This window comes from Enhydra lutris, unplaced genomic scaffold (assembly GCF_002288905.1).
Source record: "Enhydra lutris kenyoni isolate GAN:26980312 unplaced genomic scaffold, ASM228890v2 scaffoldscaffold10, whole genome shotgun sequence".
In the NCBI taxonomy this organism is placed as follows: domain Eukaryota; kingdom Metazoa; phylum Chordata; class Mammalia; order Carnivora; family Mustelidae; genus Enhydra; species Enhydra lutris.
The window spans coordinates 10,163,122-10,178,577 of NW_019154094.1; positions in this window are offsets into that span (position 1 = coordinate 10,163,122).

The window sequence follows — 15,456 nt, forward strand, 5'->3', positions numbered from 1 at the left end:
ATCAGAAACCTATATTTGTTAAAAAGTCTTTTCCATGGGGCGCCTGGGTGGCTCAGTGGGTTAAGCCGCTGCCTTCGGCTCAGGTCATGATCTCAGGGTCCTGGGATCGAGCCCCACATCGGGATCTCTGCTTGGCAGGGAGCCTGCTTCCCTCTCTCTCTCTGCCTGCCTCTCTGTCTACTTGTGATCTCTCTCTGTCAAATAAATCAATAAAATCTTTAAAAAAAAAAAAGTCTTTTCCATGAATCTCTCTGAAGATCAAACACATTTGTAGGAACCTTTAGTAAAAGCGTCTGAGTAAAAGTGTAACTCTTTAAATGATAAAAGAGTTAAAAATGGCCATGGTTAAAGATCTGATTAAAGTTCATTACAATGCGATCGACAAGGAAATTCAGTTATGTCTGTGACATACAGCACTTAATGATAATAACATACCACAACATATCGAATTTCTAGGAGTTTCATAAAATTTTAAGAACACTAACTTGACAATGCTTCCCAGGTAATTCAACATATGAAATAAACCTAATTAGTTTAATCTCTCACAAAGTCTTTTAAATGCTCCGGGAGCTCTCTGGAACTAGATTATGGTCAAAAGACTTAATTTTAGAATTTGATTTTGGGAAGTTTGTCAAAAAAATACCGTAAGGCTTGAATATTTGGCTGACCTGGATCAGAGATCGTTATGAAACAGTATTTATCTATTTAACCAAAGTGACAATAGAAGATTTTATTTTTTTTTTAATTTTTTTTATTTTTTTTAAAGATTTTATTTATTTATTTGTCAGAGAGAGAGAGAGAGAGAGGGAGAGAGAGCAAGCACAGGCAGACAGAATGGCAGGCAGAGGCAGAGGGAGAAACAGGCTCCCTGATGAGCAAGGAGCCCGATGTGGGACTCGATCCCAGGACGCTGGGATCATGACCCGAGCTGAAGGCAGCTGCTTAACCAACTGAGCCACCCAGGAGTCCCGACAATAGAAGATTTTAAAGGCAAATACAGAAGGTTGCATTGTTATGAATAAAACTTAGCTTTTTTTTGTTTTTTGTTTTTTAAGACAGAGAGGAGGGAGGGAGTACAAGCAGGAGCGGCAGGGAGAGGGAGAAGTAGGACCCCACTGAGCAGAGAACTCGATGTGGGGCTCAATCCCAGGATCCGAGGGTCATGACCCAAGCTGAAGGCAGACACTTAACTGACTGAGCCACCCAGGTGCCCCAAACTTAGCTTTTATTTACTTATTTTTTAAAAGATCTTTATTTCTTTATTTGACAGAGATCACAAGCAGGCAGAGAGGCAGGCAGAGAGAGAGGAGGAAGCAGGCTCCCCACGGAGCAGAGAGCCTTGAGATCATGACCCAAGCCGAAGGTGGAGGCTTAACCCACTGAGCCACGCAGGTCTCCCAAACTTAGCTCTTTTAATACTAAGAAGATTCAGGGTTTAATCTGAAAAAAATATTTTATTTTTAGGGGTGCCTGGATGGCTCAGTCATTAAGCATCTGCCTTGGGCTCAGGTCATGATCCCAGCGTCCTTGGATGGAGCCCTGCATCGGGCTCCCTTCTCAGTGGGGAGCCTGCTTCTCCCTCTCCCACTCCCCCTGCTTGTGTTCCTTCTCTCACTGTGTCTTTCTCTGTCAAATAAATAAATAAAATCTTTTTTAAAAAAAAACCCTCACTTTGGGTTTTTTAGCCTGGGTGGCTCAGTGGGTTAAAGCCTCTGCCTTCAGCTCAGGTCATGATCCCAGAGTCCCGGGATCAAGCCCCACATCGGTCTCTCTGCTCGGCAGGGAGCCTGCTTCCTCCTCTGTCTCTGCCTGCCTCTCTGCCTACTTGTGATCTCTCTCTCTCTCTGTGTCAAATAAATAAATAAAATCTTTAAAAAAATAATAAATACATTTATTCTAAGTGGCCATTACTGACCACGTAAGTTTCTTTCCAAAGATTCTTTTTTTTTCATAAATATTTTACAACTTTCTTTTTTTTTTTTTAAAGTATTTTATTTAATTGAGAGAGAGAGAGAGAGCACTAGTCGGGGGAGGAGCAGAGAGAGAGGGAGAAGCAGACTCCTTGCTGAGCAGGGAACCCAATGTGGGGCTCAATCCCAGGACCCTGGGATCATGACCTGAGCTGAAGGCAGATACTTAACTGACTGAGCCACCCAGGCGCCCCTCTTTTTTCTTTTTAAAGATTTTAATTTTTTACTTGAGAGAGAGAGTGAGCACAGAGGGAAAGGGAGAAGCAGACGCCTGCTGAGCAAGGATCCCAATGTGGGACTTGATTTCCAGGGAATCATGAGATCCCTGAGATCATGACATTAGCCGAAGGCAGACGCTTAACTGACTGAGCCACCCAGATGCTCGTATAACTTTCTTTTTACTTTCAGATTTTGTCCTAAGTTTTTCTTCTTTATATAACCAGCCTCACTTTAGGACAAAATTATTTTCTTTTCCCTCAATGAAAATGTGTTCCCATTCTTCACATATTTTTCTTACCAAAAGCACATATCTTATTTTCCTTGTGTACAGAGTTGCTTTCCGTTATTATTTTGAGTCATCTTAATTACTACATTTATTAGAATGCCTAACTCTTGGGGCGCCTGGGTGGCTCAGTGGGTTAAGCTGCTGCCTTCGGCTCAGGTCATGATCTCAGAGTCCTGGGATCGAGCCCCGCATCGGGCTCTCTGCTCTCTAGGGGAGCCTGCTTCCTCCTCTCTCTCTGCCTGCTTGTGATCTCTCTGTCAAATAAATAAATAAAATCTTTAAAAAAAAAAAAAAAAAAAAAAAGAATGCCTAACTCTTAGAAACCTCAATTTCTAGTGAAAAGTTCAGAAGTAAGCAATTGTGAACTGTTAAACTAGAACTCTTTAGATTGGTAAAATTATGAATACATTTCATAATTCTGGGACACTTGGGTGGCTCAGTCAGTTGAGCATCCAATTTTTGGTTTCAGCTCAGGTCATGATCTCGGGGTCCTGAGACTGAGCCTCACATGGGGCTCTGTGCTCAGCAGGGCGCCTGCTTGAGTTTTTCTCCCATTCCCTCTGCACCTCCCCCCACCGCTTGCATGCTCCCTCTTTCTCTCAAGTAAAATAGATAAATAAAATCTTTCAAAAAATACATTTCATAATTTAGAAACATGTGTTTCTTTATAGTGTAATCTTTCATTAGAGCTCAAAACCTGTTTCCCAACAGACCCAAATTTATCTTTAGTTTCTTTGTAATAAAACAAAAGTCGATAAACCTATGTCCAATATTCAATGTTTATAATTTTATATTGTTTGGCAATGAGACATTAAACTTAATTTAAAATTAAATGATTTAAATTAATCAAATGAATTATTAGATATTAAATGAATTATTTAACTTAGCAAATCTTTAAAGTTTCAGGTTCCAAAAAGATTGGGAGAAACTATTTAAAAATAGTTATCTTCGGGGCGCCTGGGTGGCTCAGTGGGTTAAAGCCTCTGCTTTTGGCTCGGGTCATGGTCCCAGGGTCCTGGAATCGAGCCCCGCATCGGGCTCTCTGCTCGGCGGGGAGCCTGCTTCCTCCTCTCTCTCTGCCTGCCTCTCTGCCTATTTGTGATCTCTGTCGGTCAAATAAATAAAATATTTAAAAAAAAAATAAAAAAATAAAAATAGTTATCTTCTTTACATCCATTTAATTTACTTGTTCTTGACAATTATGCTTAGACTACCTATAAAAACATCAAGACTCCAGGGGTGCCTGTGTGGCTCAATGGGTTAAGCCTCTGCCTTCAGCTCGGGTCATGATGTCAGGGTCCTGGGATCAAGCCCTACATCGGGCTCTCTGCTTGGCAGGAAGCCTGCTTCCTCTTCTCTCTCTGTCTGCCTTTCTGCCTATTTGTGATCTCTGTCTGTCAAATAAATAAATAAGAAAAAACAAAAAAAAAACTTTGAGACTTCAAAGTTAGTCATTCTTTCAAACTACCACTATTGTTTTTAAAAATTTGTAACAGAGGTAACATCAGCTTACTTGACTTTAAGTAAACATAGGCAGAATAAGTTTCAATTTTCAGGACGCCTGGGTGGCTCAGTTGGTTAAATGTCTGCCTTCAGCTCAGGTCATGATCCCAGGGTGCTGGGATCAAGTCTTGCATCAGGGTCCCTGCTCAGTGGGGAGCCTGTTTTTCCCTCTGCCTGCCACTCCCAGTGCTTGTGCTCGCACTCTCTGACAAATAGATAAATAAAATCTTAAAAGAAAAAAGAGGGGGGAGCCTGGGTGGCTCAGTGGGTTAAGCCGCTGCCTTCGGCTCAGGTCATGGTCTCGGGGTCCTGGGATCGAGTCCCGCATCGGGCTCTCTGCTCAGCAGGGAGCCTGCTTCCCTTCCTCTCTCTCTGCCTGCCTCTCTGCCTACTTGTGATCTCCCTCTCTCAAATAAATAAAAAAAATCTTAAAAAAAAAAAAAAAAAAAAGAGGGTTTTTTAAAAAAGATTTTATTTAATATTTGACAGACAGAGATCACAAGTAGGCGGAAAGAGAGAGAGGGAGAAGCAGGCTTCCTGCTGAGCAGAGACCCTGATGTGGGGCTCAATCCCAGGATCCTGAGATCATGACCCGAGCCGAAGGCAGAGGCTCTAACCCACTGAGCCACCCAGGCGCCCCAAGAAAAAAGAGTTTTAATTTTCAGCTGATAACTTTAAAGACATGTCTACCTTGATTAAACCAACTTTAAATTAGCTTTGGTACCAAATATGTTGCAGATTATATAAACTTGAAAAACATTTGATTCAGTTTCTAGATTTCTGAATTTTAGAATGCCCAATCTTTACAAGCACTTGCCTTCATACCAACTAAACAGAGCTCTTTTACAAATTAATTTTAGCAAGACCATCCGGAAGTGGACAAAGTATCTCACATTTGGAGCATATCTGCCTGTTATCAGAGGTGCCGTCTTATTGAGCCTTTTAACAACTTGTATTTTAAAAGGCCTACCCCTGTCCCCAATTTCTTCCCCTTTCTTCTCAGGCAGTTGTAGGCTATGTCATTTCAAAGATATAAGATTTATAACTTTAAGGGGCAGAGAAATAATGTAAATGGTGTTTTCTAAGTATAGGACAATTTTGTTCTAGTATCTTGATCTTTTATAATATCCATAAACATGGCTGTCTCAGTTGGTAGAGCATGTGACTCTTGATCTCAGGGTGGGTTCAAGCCCCATACTGGGCAAGGAGACTACTTTAAAAAAAGTATAATATCCATAAACATATTTAGAGAAATAGGTGAGGTTTGTAAAGCAAGGTTGGCTGTGACTTGCTTCTACGACTGAATATCTGGTTTTATAGATATTTGTAAGACAAAGACATTTTTAATTCCCCAAAGAACTGGATCACAGCCTGAATATCAAGGGATTGGTCCAACTTTTAACTAAGTTTGTTTCTTTATATCATGGAGATTTTTAAATCTAACATCGGAATAAAAAGATCTATGCCTTTGTACAGTCTGCTTAAAGCATTTTAACAAAAGCCTTTCTGAGTACAACAGTTTAACCTAGGCTTTTTTTTTTTTTTAAATTTGATACAGAGAGAAGTCACAAGTAGGCAGAGAGGCAGATGGGGGTGGGGTGGGGTGGGGAGCAGGCTTCCGGCTGAACAGAGAGCCCAATGCTGGGGCACGATCCCAGGATCCTGAGACCATGACCCCAGCTGAAGGCAGAGGCTTAACCCACTGAGCCACCCAGGTGCCCTAACCTAGGCTTTTATTCGTCTCTGAATATTGCCCTTTTGCAGATCATTTGTAGGAAGGTCTAGGAGAAATTTTGGTCACCTGTTTCTTCTGTGAAGGGGGAGGGGGTTTTCTTCAAGGGGGCAAAGTGACCTGTGTAATGACCATAGTATAATCTTGGGCCAGAAGAACACCCCTTAGCAGCTAGTCAAGGTCTCTGTGAGTGGGGTTGTGAAGAGCAATTAGTCTTTCTAAATCCTCTCTAAATTTGGTAGGATCTTTTGAGAGTGGAGAAAAAAGGTCTTTATAATTTAAAAGGTCTGCTGCTCTTCAAGGGATATGAGTTCTTTGAAATGGGGGCGCGGGAGAGTAGGGAGGTGGTGTCCAATAAATCTGTGAAGGTTATTGCATAGAAATGCCTGAAGCTGGCAGACTTGATTACAGCAAAGTGAGCCCTACTGCCTGTCCAAGGTGCTTCTGCTAAATTCACTTTCTGGCTTGTGGCATTTACAAGATTAGCCTGTATGTTTTGAACCTAGAGATTAGGCTGGAATGCTCTCTGCAAGTCTTTTAGGGAAAGAGAAGTTAAGTTAAAATCGGCGGGTGGGACTGGATTTTAAGAAAGTAAATTTACCTTAGTTGCAGTCATTTATTTGTCTTAAGTCTAATTTAAAAAAAAAAAGATTTTATTTATTTGAAAGAGGGTGAGTGAGAGAGCATGAGGGGTGAGGGGAGGGAAGCAGACTCCCCTGCTGAGCAGGGAGCCTGATGTGAGGCTCAATCCCTGGACCCTGGGATCATGACCCGAGCTGCAGGCAGACACTTAACCGACTGAGCCACTTAGGTGCCCCAAGTCTTTTTTTTGTCAAGGGAATCCTAAGGCTAGCATTATTCTAACAAGACAATTGAGATTTCTTTTCTTTTCCCCTAAGATTTTATTTATTTATTGGAGAGATTGAGCAAGTGAAATAGAGAGCATGAGCAGAGAGAGAGGCAGACTCCTGCTGAGCAAGATGCCCAGGATCAAGACCTGATCCTAAGGCAGACGCTTAACCAGTGAGCCACTCTGAGCCCAGTGGCTACCCCGCCTCCGCCCTTTTTTTTTTTTTTTTCTTAGAGAGAGGAGTTCTTTTTTTTTCAACACAGGGCTTGAACTCATGACCCTGAGATCAAGATCTGAGCTGAGATCAAGAGTTAGAAGCTTAACTGACTAAGCCACCCAGGCACCTTGAGAGTTCTCTTTGTAAAGGGTTTTTGTTTTTGTTTTTTTCAAATATAGACAATTTAAGGATTTATCGTCTCACCATTGATGAATAGGATCCATTAATAGTAACTCAAACCAAGAAGTCTTTTTATTTTATTTATTTTTTAAAAATATTTTATTTATTTGACAGAGAGAGAGACACAGCGAGAGAGGGAACACAAGCGGAGGGAGTGGGAAAGGGAGAAGCAGGCTCCCCACTGAGCAGGAAGCTCGATGCCTGCCGCTCAATCCCAGGACCTGGGATCATGACCTGAGCAGAAGGCAGACACTTAACGATGGAGCTACCCAAGCGCCCCCAATAAGCCTTTTAATGGCTTAACCAAAGATGCAAGAGGCATCTGGAGAGGGCATGGATGATGCAGTCTCCATGATCCAGAAGTTCACTCCCAAATTAGTGTAAGAACAAAGACTTTCATTGCACAGGAGGTAAGGATGTCTCCGGTCTCCCTTGAAATTTTAAGATGCCTCTAGTCGTAGACCCACTAAACTATGTCACTGGGCAGGTGCTACTGGAATAGAATTTTTCCAGCACTGACAAGCAACAAAGGTTAGACAACAAAGGCTCCTTATGCTCTGGGACCTTTTATGACAAATTCCCCTGCAGGCTGTCATGGGCAGACGAGAGGGTGACTTATAACTGCATCTCCTGCACGGGCCACCAAGGTGCACTCTGGTAAGTATACCCTCCCGCAGGCAGAGACCAGAGAGAACGTTCTGGCAGGTCACAAAGCCAAGCTCTTAGGACACAGACCAAAACAAAAGGAAAAACCTCATCCTGTCTTTACATAGAGGATCCACAACAAAGTTTGTCCCAATAGATACCCTTCTAGAGGCCAGCTGGAACAGCAAGCGTACTGGGCCTCTGTGCTCTGCCCTATGGTAATTCCTTTTTATGACAAACAACACAAAAGACACAGAGAAAGACGATCTCTGGGAGGAAATGGACCAATAACCAAAGGCTACTCTGTCAAATTTTTTACAAAGAGTTGCTAAGCCAAGGTTTTTCTTCTACAATATCTTCTGCTAACTGGTATTTAGAGAAAGGGGAAAAAGAAAAAAAAGATTCTCCCCACTCTGGCTCCATCGGACTCCACAGAGACTCCAGGGAGCTGACAAGGTAAGAAATATTACCTTTGGCCCGTTGTATGTCAGATGTCCGGGATCTCTGAGCTGCTGCTGGATCTGGAGTGAGTGATGTCCGGCGAGTTCAAGTACCCCGCCAACTATGCCAACAGAAGGGACAAAAAAGTCTTCTCTACTCCCAAACTCCTCCAGCTGGACTAAGAATTAAGTTGACATGAGACAGATTAACAGGAAGAAAAAAACAAAGTTTCATCACACGTGCCTGGAGGCCCCGTTATGGAACTGAGACCTTAAGAAATAACCAAGGTGATGGGGCGCCTGGGTGGCTCAGTGGGTTAAAGCCTCTGCTTTCGGCTTGGGTCATGGTCCCAGGGTCCTGGGATCGAGCCCCGCATCGGGGTCTCTCCTCGGGCGGGCTGCTCAGCGTTCCTCTCTCTCTGCCTGCCTCTCTGCCTACTTGTGATCTCTGTCAAATAAATAAATAAAATCTTTAAAAAAAAAAAAGAAATAACCAAGGTGAGCAGTGTTTATACTCTTTACACAAAGAGAATAAATCTGTGAGGAATTGACCAAAGAAAACTTCACTTTGGGAGCTTCAATTAGTAAGGAATTCTAAACAGAATTTGGGGTGGGGTCATAAATTAGTAAAAAGTAACAAGAGCTGTTTATATAGCCTTCTGGGCTCTAAATTTCCCATCTCTGGTGATAAGGATGTCTCTTTAGCTCCTGGTACAGGGAGGGTGCCTTTCACCGGGGAGATTTATTTCCTGCTTTCAGGGGGACAGACCTGCTATAGGTTTCTCTTCAATAACTTTTATTTAAAATAAGCAATATATCCAAGTGGCCTATTTTGTGCAGTGTGCCCTTGGCCCCTCAGCAGTCAGGCAATGGAGGGTTTTGGGTTTTTGTTGTTCTTGTTTTTAGTTTTTATTTATTCACTTAATTTTTATTTTATTAAAATAAAATTATTATTTTATTTATTCACTTAAACTCTGCACCCAACGTGGGGCTCAAACTTAACAATCGTCAGAACAGGAGTCGCAGGCTTCCCACAGAGCGAGCTGGGCGCTCCCGCCTTTGAGGTTTCTTTACCATCGGAGCAAAGGAGAAAAGGGTAGGGGGCGGGGGCTTCAAGGTGGAGGAAGACAATTCACAAACGGTTGGTAAACAAATGTTTGCCATGCCCTGCAGGTAAGACTTTCTGATGTAAACAGTTATCTCTGGTAACAGCTCCCTTCCTGTTACAGGCCCCCCTCTCTGAATTCTGTAGGCAGCTGAGGGAGAGGTGAGAAGCTTTTTCAGAGTCAGCTAGGTCTCGATTGCCTTCCGCTAAAACAGTCTAGGTGTCAAAGAGGCACCCTTTACTGGTGGTGTTTCCTTCTCCCCCTCAACTTTTTTTTTTTTTTAAGATTTCATTTATTTGACAGAGATCACAAGTAGGTGAGAGGCAGGCAGAGAGAGAAGGGGAAGCAGGCTCCCTGCTGAGCAGAGAGCCGGATACGGGGCTCGATCCCAGGACCCTGGGATCATGACTTGAGCCGAAAGCAGAGGCCCCAACCCACTGAGCCACCCAGGCGCCCCCTCCCCCTCAACTTCTTAAACCCAGCCCTCACAATACCCAGAGTTAGGTGATTCTTCTTTGGGAAGGGTGTGTGTGTGTGTGTGTGTGTGTGTGTGCGTGTGCGTGTGTGTGTACAGAATGGCCACAGAGGAGGAGCAGAAGGTTGGAACACAATTGCCGCCCACGGTACGACACAGCACATTTCGGCTGTCACTCTCTGTTCGCAGAGAACCACTTTGTACCTGACAAACTGCCTGATTCGCTAAATGAATGCTTCATTTATTTCACTTACCACCAAGAGGAAATAATGATGGCCAGGAGTGGAGGGAACACCTGACATCAAATGGATGAAGTTCTAGAACATAGGAGGTTTGGTGGGGTGAGGTCCGGAACCGATGACCAAGATAGAATTCTTCAGACATCTTTGGTGCAAAATGGTGTTTTATTAAAGCATGGGGACAGGACCCGTGGGCAGGGAGAGCTGCTGCCCTGGGTTGTGAGGGATGCCAGGTTATGTACCATGCGGTTGGGGGAAGGTAAGGGAAAGGGAGGTTTCAACAGAACTTTCATATGCTAAAGAGGGCCTATGAGGTACCAGATACCAGAGGTCTTGCGGCGTTGATCAAGGTTGTCTTTCCCTTTTAACAAGCCATTAATATCAAGATAGTTGGGAGATTCCTAAAGAATGTCACATTTGGGGGCACCTGGGCGGCTCAGTGGCTTAAAGCCTCTGCCTTCGGCTTGGGTCATGGTCCCAGGGTCCTCGGATCGAGCCCCACATGGGGTTTTCTGCTCAGCAGGGAGCCTGCTTCCTCCTTTCTCTCTGCCTGCTTCTCTGACTACTTGTGATCTCCATCTGTTAAATAAATAAATAAATAAAATAAAATCTTAAAAAAAAAAAAAAGAATGTCACATTTGTCCCACCCAGGAGTGGTGGGGGTGAGGGGGAGATTGCGAGGTGTCAGCCTTTTGCTGTGTCCTCAGTCAGCCTTCTCTCCCTCATCAAAATGGAAGTTATAAACCTCTTCCAGTGGCATTAAAGGCACCTCAGCAGGGGTTTCATTCAGTGAAACATATTTTCTACTGTTTCTTTATTTTTTCCTTCTGTTGATCAAATTAATATATACTTAAGAGCATTTTAAACGATTAGAACATTTGATTCCCCCCTCCCCCAGGAACCCTGGGCTGATTTCATATAATTCATGTGGCTTGTACCCTGCCTGAATTACAGGCAGTGTTCAGTTCCCCAAGGGATCAGCCTGTGGAAGACTCAAAGTGTGGCCCTCAGCTACTGAGTGAGCCCAGCCCAGGGTTTCTAGGTCTCTTGCTTAAAGAGCTCCCCTGAGCCAAGTGGCCAGGATGTGTCTGTCCTAGCAAGGGGACTCAGACGGTCTCAGGACAGCCTCAGCACTGCTCAGGAAGCGTAGTACCACCTCTGTGCCCCCCCCCCCCCCCCGGCACCTGGTGTGGAGCGTTGGCACTCCTAACATGTGGCCACTTACTGGAATTCTTCAGAGAGATCCTGAGCTCCAGACCAGGGGAATCTGAAAGGAGGGCATCTTCTCTAGGTAGCATGACCGACCACATGATTTGCACTGCCTGGTACAAAATACAAATATGGGCCCCTTCTCGAAAAATTTAACAAATGCAAGACAGCAGCAGTAGAATATTCAACAATATTCAATATTCAAGTGCGGAACCCTTCTGACCTTGGTTCCCTGTGTGAATTGCACAGGCCACACACCCACAAAGCTGGTCCAGCTGCAACTTAGAGCCTTTCTACATACATTATTTTTAAATTAAAAAAAACTAGGTTTATTTATTTGAGAGACACAGAGAGAAAGAGAGCATAAGTGGGGGAGAAGGAGAAGCAGGTTCCCCGCAAAGCGGGGAGCCCGATGCGGGGCTCGATCCCAGGATCCTGGGATCATGACCTGAGCCAAAGGCAAACGCTTAACTGGCTGAGCCACCCAGGCGCCCCCGTACACTGTATTTTTATTTTAAATTTTTAAAGTAGGCACCATGCTCATAATGGAGCCCCTAAGCCCAGCTCAGGGCTTGAATGCAGGACTCGAACTCGCAGGGTCTGAGATCAAGACCTGAGCTGAGATCAGGAGTCAGATCCTTAACCAACTTAGCCACCCAGGCACCCCCTGTATGCACTTTAAAATACTTGTTAATTTAATGCCCTCAATCCCATTTTAATGATGAAGACTGATGTTCTGAGAGTTCAGGTAACTTTTCCAGAGTCACACAGCCAATAAGCCTAGAGCCTGGATTCACATTCTGCTTCCGACTGGAACGTTCCAGCCCTGTTTCTAGGGCAAAGGGTAGGTAATCATTCACATTTTAAAAAGTCCATTGTTGGTAAACAATGCCTTTTTGTTCTGGAAGGAAGGGATGGGTTCTTCCCAGATAAGCCTAGACTGCCCAGACCCAGGAAGGGCTGCCTAGAGCCCCAGGGCCTCTGCCTCTAAGCCTACAGAACTGTTTCAAAAGGCTTAAAAACCCTTTCTGATCGAATTTAAGCAGCCCCCATTGGTCCCTGCGGAGTTGCTTCCGGGTGCACCGATTGGATCCCCCACCCCTTCTACCAAAGAAAATAGCTGGGGGGTTTCACGGCCTTCAGTAAAGCCAGCTCTGCCCCTCCCTGCCTCCTGACCCTCTCCCTCCCACCGAGTGGCCCTTCACTACTCCATCCTCACATCGAACTCAGGAGTGCCTCCCTGCGGAGGCATCTGCTTCCAGTTTGGAGCTGAGGACGGAGAGCCTCTGACTTATCTCAGGTTTTATAAATAAATAAATTTTAAAAATCACGACTTTATTTTCACAGTGGACTTTAAGGTGACAGAACGTCTTATAGGTTCTCTTAGGGATGCAGTATGATATTCACAATCTTTCCACACTGAATCTCCAAACTGAGTGCATCTTACTGGAGAAAAGACCGAATACGTTCCTATTCATTATGCTTGGTTCTACCTCCATCCTACATTTCTTGCCGGTCCTGAATTCTTGCTATCATTTATTTTTGTCCAGTCACAATTAAAATGCAATAAAGAAGAAAGACTCCGCGTGAACTGATGGACCGAAAATCTGCCGTGCCACAGAAACCCAAGACTGAGGCAAAGAACTTTTCACGGAAGCTGCTTTCTGCTTTGTGCTCCTGCCTTGTAGTAGTGGTTAGTGCGTAAGCCTCTCCTGGGTTTGTGAATGCACAGGAAGATATTCTTCAGCTCTTGGTGCATCTAGCAGGATGAACGCCAGTGAGAACCAATGTTTTTCAGATGATACGATACCAAGAGTAGATCAAGATTCTAAGATGCACCTGAAACCGAGTTGCAACAGGGTAAAGTGTGCATATCAGCCAGCATAGGCTAGGTCGCGGTGCAATAACACAGTCCCCCACATCTTAGTGACTTTTGTTCTGTTTTGTTTTCCCACATCTTAGTGGCTCTAAACATCAAAGGTTTATTTTCCACTTTCAATACCCATCCTTTGTAGGTTGGCAGGGTGGCTCTTCCTATCAGTCACTCAGGGCTTAGGTTGGCAAAGAAGCCACCATCTTGAATGTTGCTGGTTGCCAAGTCCAGGGGAAAAATGCTCAGGAAGGCCTCACTTGGGCAGTTAACTGCCCCCAAATGAATCACACCGATTCTACTTGCTACTCATTGCCCAGAACTAGTCAAATGACCCTTCTCAAGCAAAAGGGGGCCAGGAAGTGCTGGAGGGGGAGAGAACTGGACTTGGGTGGTAAATAGCACTCGTAACCACCGCCCTGGTTTGAGGCTGGAGGACAGCAGGGTAGATGTCGATAGAGGAGCGGGTAGTTTAGGGGGCTGGCTGCTGGCTCTGCTGGACTGACAGTATGCACTAGCACTCTTGACCTCCTCAGGCATCTGAAACCTCAGATGGCTGCAGTCACATTTAATCAGTTTCTCCCTCAAGCAGGACTTACTTATAGCAAAGTTCCAAGTCAGAAAGCCCAAGACTGAGCGCTGTTGTCATTTGTATTTGTACCATTCACTACCCCAGTGCGCCTCCTGAGCTTGTGTGCAGGGGTGGGAGGGTGATTTCAGAGTTATAGGGACCAAGTACTTTATCCACATTGAACTTCTGAGATGCAGCACTGTTAGTGGAGATGGGGGCCATTAGTACCACCTTCCCTTGGTCACTGATAACCTAACATCACACAGGGGGGACCTCCTCCTTTGCTCTAAATGGGAACATTTAAGTTAAAGCTTAATCCAAATCAATAAATTTAGTAAACCCTCTCTCAAAAGCGTATGAGTACTGTACCCCAGAACATTGCCTTCTCTCTTTTGGCTTGCTTGAATAATGGGGAAGGCTTATACTTGACTTAAGTGATTTTTTTTTTTTAAAGTAAGTTCTACACCCTGTGTGGGGCTTAAACTCACAACCCCAGGATCAGAAGTCATGTGCTCTATCGAATAAGCCAGCCAGGCGCCCCTTAAGTGGTCTTTTCAATAGTTTTTTTTCTTTAATGCTTTCTTAGGTATAGTCTTTATTTTTTTTTAAAGATTTTATTTATTTATTTGATAGAGATCACAAGTAGGCAGAGAGGCAGAGAGAGAAGAGGAAGCAGGCTCCTTATTAATCAGAGAGCCCGATGCGGGGCTTGATCCCAGGACCCTGGGATCATGACCTGAGCTGAAGGCAGAGGCTTTAACCCACTGAGCCACCCAGGCGCCCCTCAAAAAATATTTTAAAACATAAAATAGCACTGCAAAAAGTAACATGTATATAAGTCTTAGTAACATTAGAAAACCATTTTTAATGTGTTTAGAAGTACTATAACTTATTTGTATAAATTCTCTTATCAATGGGTTTTTAGATCCTAACAGCTCTGGGCTGAATATCTCAGGTCCATTTGAAGGGGATTAGAATATGCCACCCCAAAACACGCCACTTCGGAATAAGGATTATTTTGAGTTGAAGGCATTTGAGAATAGATGCAGAAAAGGCTCCCTTCCCTCTTCCTTCCTACCTAAAAGCAGGTCATAAATTTCCCATGAGAAAGGAGTCCTTCCTGTACCAGGAGATGAAAAGCCAAGGCCAAGATGAATCTGTACAAACAAATCTTACTACAGCAATCCTTATCTTCCATTAGCTTCCCCCATGTATACTTTCCCACAATTTACTGCCCCGAGAAGTTTGAACTCCTTTTGTCTTGTCACATTTCTCAAATTTATCACTCTTTGTTGAAAATGGTATATAAGCTCTCAGGCCTAATGGCTTCTTTGGGGTTTTTACTTTGTTTCTGTGAGGCCCCCCATATACATAGGAAATAAACTTTTTTCTCCTGTTAATCTGTCTTCTGTCAGTTTAGTTTGTCCCAGAGCCTCAGCCACTGAACCTAAGAGAATAGAGGGAAAAGTTTTTTCCTCTCCTACAATCACTTTATTTTTTTTAAGATTTATTTTCAGAGTAAGAGAGAGAGAGAGAGCGTGCATTCGCCTTATGTGGAGCTCGATCTCACAACCCATGAGATCATGACCTGAGCTGAAACCAAGAGTTGGATGCTCAACCGACTGAGCCACCCAGGCACCCCATCCCTGCATCATGTTCATCTACACAACCAGTTATTTCCTTGGACTGAAATCGCCTGTCACATTTTTGACATTGATACTTATTTAGCCCAAGTGCACTTAAAAAGACTATAGACAGGGGAGCCTGGTTGGCTCGGTCAGTTAAGCTTCTGACTTCCCCTTCAGTCATGATCTCAGGGTCCTGGGATGGAGCCCTGCGTTGGGCTCCAAGCTCAGCAGGGAGTCTGCTATCTGCCCCTTCCTCTGTACATGCTCTCTCTCTCTCTCAAATAAATAAATAAAATCTTGGAAACAATAAAGTAGC